The 10000-nt window shown below is 37.3% G+C and overlaps 1 protein-coding gene and 1 pseudogene across 1 annotated transcript in view; both read left to right on the top strand.

The window, feature by feature from the left end:
• Nucleotides 1-10000, top strand: part of LOC137983996 (uncharacterized) — a 133969-nt pseudogene that overhangs the window by 88438 nt on the left and 35531 nt on the right.
• The window catches only part of LOC137983405 (NLR family CARD domain-containing protein 3-like), a 20447-nt gene continuing 18151 nt past the window's right edge, over nt 7705-10000 (top strand). Inside the window, exon 1 of the mRNA XM_068830611.1 lies at nt 7705-7875. The gene's annotated coding sequence lies outside the window, so the exon portion shown is untranslated. The remainder of the gene's footprint in view (nt 7876-10000) is intronic.

The following is a 10000-nucleotide window of genomic DNA, read 5'->3' as shown; positions in this document are numbered from 1 at the left end:
AGTACACTGATTCCCATCAGACAATTTATATCCTGGAAGTAAAGAAAAGAAAAGCGTATAGCGCGTGGCTGATCAAGGAAATCAACCAAAGCTTAGGCTTTCAATAGGCAATTTCTTTATTAATGGTTGACAATCTGTCTTTTTAATCAAAATTTAAATATTCACGAGCATATCCATCACTTAACAAAACTAACACTCAAACTTATATACGCCATGTTATGGTTCGGTTAACTACACTCAGTTGCGAGATCGTGTGAAGAATATAGCACTCGTTTACTGATTAAGCCTAAGCGCTCGTTTCAGTGATTAGGCCTGAGCACTATTTTAAAATTCTAACTTATAATTTACGGTTCGGTTAACTACACTTTTCACGAGATCGTGTGAAGAATATAGCACTCGTTTACTGATTAAGCCTAAGCGCTTGTTTCAATGATCAGGCCTACGCACTGTTTTAAAATCTTAGCTTTCATTTTACGGTTCGGTTAACTACACTTTTAGGAGATCATTTGAAGAATATAACATTCGTTTACTGATTAAGCCTAAGCGTTTGTTTCATTGATCAGGCCTAGGCACTCTTTCAAAATTTTAGCTTTCATTTCACGGTTTGCTTAATTACCACAGCATGAAATGATAAATTTACACTGTAGTAAAGATATATTAAAGGAAACTTAAACTCCTAATTTACACTGCTTTACTCTAACTTCACGTTAGCGTTTAGTTTTTTCGCCAAGGACGTCGACTCGACAAAAGTAAAGAGTTACACGCAAGTGCAAACTTAAAGTAAAAGGTCTGTCTTGAAAAACAACGTATAAACGACAGTGATGACGGCTGTTTGTAGTATATTTTTGATTTAGTGAGATGTATCAGGTCTTTCCTTATGGTTAAACTTATCCGACCTTAAGTTGGTTTACACATGATGCGTAAAGTGTAAGTGTAAAGGACAAGTTTACTACCCTTTAAGTCACGTTTACGCAACTTTACGCTTTGTCAACTTTCCGCAACTTTATGCTAGTTTAATAATGAGGCGTTAAGTTCTCTGTGCAAGTTTAAGAAACTATACGCTTGCAATAAATTTGTGTAAAGTTACGATTTCGCGCTGTGTACACTTTTTACGATTTCAAAATATACTTAGAACATTGTTAGAAGATTACTTGGGAAGGGGTGGTCTTTCGACTGCGTATCCGTATATCAACTTCAGAATATACTCAGATAATTCCGTGGGGAGGGTGGTTAAGCACAGAAATATTTTTGGTGACATAAAAGCTCCCCAGTTTACTTAGTAAATTTAATAATTTAACGACTCATGTCGTTTTAAAAGTGCTTGGATTGCTGATCGTTGTTATAAGTTACGTAATAACTACTTATCTTGAATTTGACATTGGAACGAAGCAATAGCTCTTCACTGAAAGTTATTCAACTTTCAATATTCAAACCGCCCAAAGAAGGCACTTGATTTGATCCTTTTCCTTGCGATATCGCCTCAAAATACTTCACAAGTTTAGACTATAATTATGACAAAAGGTCTGGGAACTCTGATAATTTAGATGCTGCATGGTGAGGATACTATGATCTATACGATGAAGAATTTTCTTTGACTGACTCGGACTGAAAGTGGTTCCCTGTTAAATAGCTAATACTTTTTCATTCTCGCCCGCCTTTGCAATCTTTGGTGCCGGATACCAGGTTTCTCACGCGAACATTATTTACCACAGTTATAAAGCATTTTTCCCATTAATATACGTTTGCCTTTAATACCACAGAACATTGACCAGATTTTAGCTTTTCTAACTGCTCGACTGCTGTTTAGCTGCAGCATGTTCAATTCGCTATAAGGCTTCCAGATCATAAAATTTTGAACCACATGGTCGAAAAAGAGTCGGGAATAGCTGGAAAAGAAATAGGGCTGATTTTGAATCGAGAAGTGAACAGATTAAGCCAAGACGCAAGGCTTTACTTTACGAGCGCTCCAGATTATTGAAATTGCTTTGGCAAAAAATATTTTGATTCCCTTTTTCTAGACTTTTGACATAGTCCGTGATACAGGAATTCCCGCTCGCTGCAGTAAGCCCAACAACCAAAGAAAAAGTTTGTGTTAAGAAATTGTCATTTAAAGTGGCAAGGCTCAACACACCACCTCACTGTGCCCTATTGTATATGTGTCTTTGACTTAGCAAACTTTCACGTCTGAAAATTTAAGCACTGAAAAAGCATTAAATTTGAAGCTTTTTTCAAGTTGTGTTGTGTCATATTGCCCTAAGCTGCAAAAGCTCCAAGTTGACGAAATGACGCATATAGAGGATATTACATGGCCGCGCGGGAATACGAATTTTATCTTCGAGTGCTGAAAGTATCTCTCACGAGTAAGCGAAGCGAACGAGTGAGAGATACTTTCAGCACGAAAAGATAAAATCGTATCCCCAAGCGGCCATGTAATGTTTTGTTTATTATATAGATATTGATGAAATGTCTAGATTTAAAACAAATTAGTTTATTCGTTTTCGAAATGATGAAAAAGTGGTCACCAAACGCTAAAACACGCATGTTGTGTAACATGAAACAAGATATGAAAATTATGAAAAAGAAATCATGATAATGTCCAATTTGGCAATAAAAATGTTAATGTAGTAGAGAATTATATTAAAGCACAAAACTATCTTACAATGAAGATAAAGCTCGCGTTTTATTGGCTAATCGCGTTGGTTACCATGACGACACCTATATTCTCACATGTAAAAGATAAAAATGGTATGTTCAGTGCGCGCGGTGAAGATATTATTTTCTAGTGAAAGGAAAAATCCTGGTATTTCATCAATATCTCTATAATAAAAGTATTTATTATCGGGAGAACGAAATTCAAGTCGGCAGCTCAAGTGTAACGTTTGTAAATAATTCGTGATACGGGAATCGCCTTTAACAGCCGACACAGAAATATTAGAAGAATAATTTGTGTTGAACAGTTTAAATTTAAAAGTGGCAAGGCGCGCAAAAGCGAGCAGCAAAGTGAGCCTATTGTCCTATAGAAATCTGTCATTTCGAGCTAGTTGTTTGTTGGAAGAACAATCATAAGACTTCCCTCAATGCTACCCAGTCATTGTGGATACATCAAATACTAATTTTGCACGAAAATATGGAGATTGACACTGATCATAGTTAAATTGTTTTTTATTTACAATGCACTTTCACATTCTCTAGGAAAAAAATTTGCTCATCTCAGGCGAAAAAGAAAACGAAATTATTACAGATAACGTAATATGCACTGTACCACCAATAGAAATAAATGGTATATAGTTAACTATACTAAAAGGAGATTGACACTGATTCATACATAAATTATTCATGTTCATTATTCGTGTTCAGGGGCCGAGCACCTAGCCGGCAGTACAGCTCCTTCGGCCCGACCTCGTTGAGCTGCGCCCTTAGTAATTCAGCCTCCGACTGCGAGAAAGGGCGATTAGCAGATCAGACATTTGATTTGATTTGTATTTAAGTATTAACAATGCACAATTACATTTTCTGTGTACATGATTTTCTCATCTTAACGGCAGGGCGTTAAGTCGTGAAATAAAAAGTGGCACGCATAGGCCAAGAACAAAGGTGGTCTTTGGCCACATCAAAGTCGTTGTTACCGTACGCCACCACAACCATATTAAGCTTCAGGGAAAGGTTACGTTTATACAAACTTTGGCCGTATAGGACTTATATTTTAAACAGAGTTAACTGAATAGAGGGTAATGTGAAGTGCTAGCACTTCACATTACCCTCTATTCATATTAAGCTTCACTGAGCAATTGCTGTTTGGAAATGACCGATAGCAAATTGACAACACCTTTTCAAAGAATGACCATATTAAAAGTCTGCCAGCGACAGAACACTTCTCTGGTTAATACTGTACCTTAATTCATTTAATAAATTTTACAAAGGTTGTACCACTGGTTGCCCTTAACTCATTGACTCTTGGGGTTTCCCCATTGACAAGTAAAATCATCTGGCGTTAGACAGAGTAAAATACTAAGTCTGGCCGGTTTACATTGTAGGCCGGTGTAGGCGTCAAAGGGTTAAAATGTTATCGTTCAGTTTGATCATCAATGTACACAAGTTTTGTTAACCCATTTTTGAAAAAATTATAGTTAGAGTAAGTTGTTTTTATTAAGTCACTTCTTCCTTGTACCATTTCATAAATTATATTAAAGTTTACAAAGTGCCCCTCTCCACCCCCCACCCTCGGAAAAATTCCCTAAACAATTAGTTGTGGATGTGTTCAAGTTATCAACTAACTCTGAGGAAGAGCTATAACAATTACCATTATGCATTTTAATTCTTTCCATTTACAAACGTTATATGGGTTGACATGAATAATTTATATACTGTTATTATTATTATTATTATTATTATTATTATTATTATTATTATTATTATTATTATTATTATTATTATTATGATCATCATAGTCATACTACCCAGCTTAAGTTTTTAACAGCTGATAAAATTGTGGTGTCGGGCAACAACAAGTTGCTAAAGAACACCTTTTTCCTGTCCTTTACATTTCCAATACTTTTCTTAGTATCCTTGCTGATCCCAGCAATGCAGACATCTGGATTAAGGTAATTGATGTGTCTACTCCTATGCCCTTTAAGTTGCCCTTCAATCACAATGGCACTGTTCCTAAAGCCCCCAATACAATTGGTACAACTTTGGTTTTCACTCCCCACATCCTACTCAATTCTCTGGCCAAATTTTGGTACTTTTCAACATTCTCGGCCTCCATTTTGTTTGCTCCACTATCTTCTGGAATTGCCACGTCTATTATATGACATCTTTTCTTTTGTCAACAAGCACTAAATCTGGCCTCCTAGCCTCGATGTTATGGTCCGTCCGTATGCTGGAGTCCCAAAAGAGTTTATAGTTTTCATTTTCCGGTACGCTCTCAGGGACGTGATTGTACCATTTATCATTCCGCTAACCTCATTTTGGCATGAAAATGCTTTACTATTGCCATAAAAACTATCCAGTTAAGCTTGCATATTATAAAACATGATGAATTCATAAAGGCCACCTTTTCCGGCGAACAATTTTTTGAAACAAACACATATTTGCTATTAGAGGCAAAAACCCCTCCCTATTTCATTACGTGCGTGAAGAGAAAAAACTCAATCGTATCAAATATGCGCAATATTACAACAAACTAAAATTTCAGGATCAAACCGTTTCCACGAAGAACCTTTTCCTTGAATAATGAAGCACAAACTAGACGACAAGCTTTCTTTCAAATAATTCTTGGCTGTCACATTTCCAATTTCTTTTTACCTGAAGACTGTGCAGAGTTGATCACAGATCCACTTAAGGTGTTCGATTCGTTCTCTGTCTTTGTTGAACCCATAAGTTACCAGAGATTTTTCCATTTGGTTCAGTGTTCTACATAACAGCACACTTGGTAAATATTATTTTAGAAATGGAGCTCACTTTGATTTCTGCTCGACGGGCGACAGATTGTTGTCGAAGTCCATTAGTTGTCGCTTTTGAGATTCCAGGTGTTGGTTTTTACCGCCTGCCTAGTTTATCCAACTGACTTTCCATTATTGAGCTCCATAAGGGTATATTTTGTTTAAGGATCCACTAAAACGCCATTCGCGTTACGTGACTTTCGACGCCATTGCAGGCTAAGTTAATGATTCCACTGTGTCCACCAGAGAAATCTACGCGGTTCCACTACCCTCTGGATCCTGAGAAATTACGCGCAGAAGTCTCTATGCACAAAGATACCACTTACCAGGGGAGTGACAGGCAAGACTTTTACCGACATGGAAGAAAAAAAATAATAACTCCGAACAAATGCCATCCACTTTTAGACTGGGATTGCCATACGGTAACCCAGTAATGAGGAGTAATAGCTAAAACAGCAATAACTTCTCACTACTAATATTGACATTAAGGGAAGGCTTTAGCTCTTGACTTAACAAAGTCTCTTTAATTTTGCAGTGAGAGTCAGTTTTTCCGGACACTAAACATATCTTGTTTCATGTTACACAGCATGCGTGTTTTAGCGGTTGGTGACCATCTTTTCGCCATAGTTCGGAAATGAATAAAATAAGTTGTTTTTAACTTAAACATTTCATTGGTGTCTAACAATAAACACAACATTACACGGCAGCGTGAGGATATTGTTGTCTCCTGAAATTGAGGGCATCACGGCTCAATGATAAAATTTGTATCCTCCCTCCCACGGCCATGTAGTATCATCTATTTAACAGCACAAAACAGGATTCATTACCATAGCAACTCACCTTTCGTCGAAAAACCAGGCCTGCGGATGACCGTCTCTTTTTGTCTAACCTGCGATCAGGCTCTATTTTAGTTTCGCGTGCTACGTAATGTGGAGTTGGCGAAACGAAAAATACTGCCTGACCAAATTCCTCTTCGAAATTCCTTCCGCCCACCTTTTTTGATTGATTGACATGTCCTTCATCGGCCAATCAAATTTACTTCCATTACACCAATACACGCGTGGACGGCAGATTCACGCTATTTTGTTTTGACCAAAGTTAATTACCGTGGGAGGAATATTATAAACGAATTCGAAAGTTACCGTTGGCTTTAATTTGAGAAAAACACATTGAAAGCACGGGGAATGTTTTCGACGACTATATTGGGGCAAAGGCCGGTGTAATTCTCCCTCCGAACCTCACTGAATATGCAATCTTTTAAGCTTGACATCTTAATTTGTAATTGAGATAACCTAGCATTTTGTTGTTGGACGGTTTGGCAATAGATTTTTTAAGAAAAAAAAGAGAATACATTATTTCTTTAACGTGTTTGCCCATGAAGGTTTCTTTGGTGATTTTTTCGGGTAATATCTTCAGTTGCAGTATATTTCTAGAATTGCGCGCAGTAAAATCATGATACGTTTGGCTGTTAAGTTTTTGATGGAGTGCGAACAGTAAGATGGACTCGCAAAGTTTCTTTTATTGTTGTACAATTGATCTCTCTGGAAACATGCCATTTTAGTTTCTGGAGTGTGAGTTTTAAGTTAAATCAACTGGAAATATTATGAAGTGTGCAAACAAACAGAACAAACCGTGTCATGTACAGTAAATAAATAAAGCCGTTTGATACACAGATATTCAAAACATGCATTCGTGTAACTTGAGATTTTATCAGCATCTCCCCCTGTTGATATATATGTCCCTTTTCTCATCCAGGAAACCAATATGCATCGGCTTTCATTGCCATTTGAAAGAACCAGCTATTTAGCTTTCAAAACATCAGGGAAGTTTGTGCCAAAGTACTTTCAACCCCATGGCCACAGAGTTCGACAAACGGAATCGCTAATTTCACTCGTTCCAGAGATTCAAACCCGATTCTGGACAAGCCATGAAATATTTCAGATGTCATATCTCCATTTATACAAATAAAATCAAGTTGTACCGTCCACGGCATTGTAAGAACAAAAGGGAGCAAATTTCTTCCTACACTTATGGCGGATTAGTCTCGAGGACCTCGCGAGAGCTCCGCGCAATCACGATGGCATTTTCACTTCCGGCGTTTCAACAGCCAATCAGATCACGAGTTTGGTCGGCCAAAATACCAAACGGAATTCTTGAGAGACTATTTTAGCGAGCGACGACATAAGAGAACATATGGGCGAGGCTAAAAATGGGCCTGATCGCAGGTTACTTTTTGTCACATGATTAGTTCCCTACGGAAACACTGGCTAAGCGACTATCGAATCCGAGATTGCTACTAGTTGAAGCATAAACGTGGTACGATTTGGAAAAAACGACAAGATGTCGCTTTTGTTGACGTAGAAGATTATATAAAGCAGTACGGTGCAAGAACAAGCTCTCAGTGAAGTGAAACCGAAAGAGGAAACAGTTTAAGGTATTTGCGTCTCTGAAGACTTCTTCTTCTTCTTCTTCTTCATTGTCATCCGCTTTTATACGTTGCAATTTAACAGTAGCTTTTACGTATGTGAGACTATTTTGCTATTCTAGACTTTCGAATCACGTTCAAGCCTTTATAGGTCTTTATAGGGAAGGCGGCTCGCAATCATTCGATTTCTCCCGTCGCTTACGTAAACGCGTTTGGCCAGAATGAAGCAGCTTTGACAAAATGCACCAGATTATTTGAAAGAATCAATAAAGTTCATCGTTCTTCAAGTTTTCATAAGTAAAAACCACAATTAAACGCAGACGTCTTATTGAACTCTTGCAAAACAATCAAACGAAGCAGGTCGTCTTCATCGCTCTATCCAACATTGCTCGACGGTTTGGCAGACTACTGTTCGTCACGCTGCAATAATTTTGCGTGGTCGAGTTGAAATCAGAGTTTGCTTTCGATTAGTGATTTTTTTAAATGTGCCCCAAAAAGAACTCAATTTCATGATGATTTACCTTTTTTTTTTCGAAATAAATCTTTCCTCATTTGAGCTTCTCGGCGACTCGATAACTGAAACGCATAATTTAGCGGTAAGAGAGTAAAAGCTTTATTTAAAGGAATTAGGAAGATGTTTCTAGAAACCGAGTTTGAATGGACTGGATGAGTCATTTCTTGCAGAATACCCAGCCAACTCGAAGCTATAACCTAAATTGGGTGGATACGCGGATACGCAGTGGAAATACCGACCTTAGTGGATGAATCCTAGTGGATGTATGTGATACATGAAAAATACCAAAGTTATATAACATACTTGAAGCGAACGGTCGTAATATTATGGAAAATTCAACTAGGTTCCCGAGAAAAGCAAGCTAGAAGGTTTATTACCGGTCTTAATAAACCTTCAAACCATTTATAATAATCTAGACAAGCAAAGAATGTGATCAAACATCCCGATCGTAGCATGCAAAATTCAACTAAAAGGTTCCAAGAAAAGCATATATAATATCCTTTATGCCATTTCCCGAGACAAGCATACTGCACATGTCGTATACCTCATTCTTTTTTATCTAGTACACTGATTCGCATCAGACAATTTATATCCTGGAAGAAAAGAAAAGAAAAGCGTATAGTGCGTGGCTGATCAAGGAAATCAACCAAAGCTTAGGCTATCAATAGGCAATTTCTTTATTAATGGTTGAAAATCTGTCTTTTTAACCAAACTTATATACGCCATGTTATGGTTCGGTTCAGTTAACTACACTCAGTTGCGAGATTGTGTGAAGAATATAGCACTAGTTTACTGATTAAGCCTAAGTGCTTGTTTCAGTGATTAGGCCTTAGCACTATTTTAAAATTCTAACTTATAATTTACGGTTCGGTTAACTACAGTTTTTACGAGATCGTGTGAATAATTATGGCACTCGTTTACTGACTAAGCCTAAGCGCTTGTTTCAATGATCAGGCCTACACACTGTTTTAAAATCTTAGCTTTCATTTTACGGTTCGGTTAACTACACTTTTAGGAAATCATTTGAAGAATATAACATTCGTTTACTGATTAAGCCTAAGCGTTTGTTTCATTGATCAGGCCTAGGCACTCTTTTAAAATTTTAGCTTTCATTTCATGGTTTGCTTAATTACACTTTTTACGATTTCAGAATATACTTAGAACATTATTAGAAGATTACTTGGGAAGTGGTGGTCTTTCGACTGCGTATCCGTGTATTCACTTCAGAATATTTAACAATAGGCCATTTTACAGTTGTTTGCTCAGTGACCTGGCCTATGAATGGCTGCGAGGCTGCCGGTGACCTTGTATTGATACAAACCTCACTGCTTTTATCATGTAAATCGTGTTGTTGTAATTTTAATTAGTCTACATTAACATTAGAAAAGCTCAAAGGTTTGTATCAAATCAGGGTCACCGGTAGCCTTGCTTCCATTCTTAGGCCAGGTAACTTGGCTACAACTGTAAAATGCTCTATTATTTGCCGAAGGCGAAGTGATTATCGGTGAATATTCACCGAGACAAAGTCGAGGTGAATATTCACCGATAATCACTGAGCCTGAGGCAAATAATTGTTTTAGTATAAATACAAAGGTGATTATTTCAAAAAAGAGAAAAAAA

The sequence above is a fragment of the Montipora foliosa genome, chromosome 13 (assembly GCF_036669935.1).
Source record: "Montipora foliosa isolate CH-2021 chromosome 13, ASM3666993v2, whole genome shotgun sequence".
NCBI lineage: Eukaryota > Metazoa > Cnidaria > Anthozoa > Scleractinia > Acroporidae > Montipora > Montipora foliosa.
The sequence above is the reverse complement of the archived record's forward strand: the minus strand, read 5'-3'. Positions and strand labels throughout refer to the sequence as shown.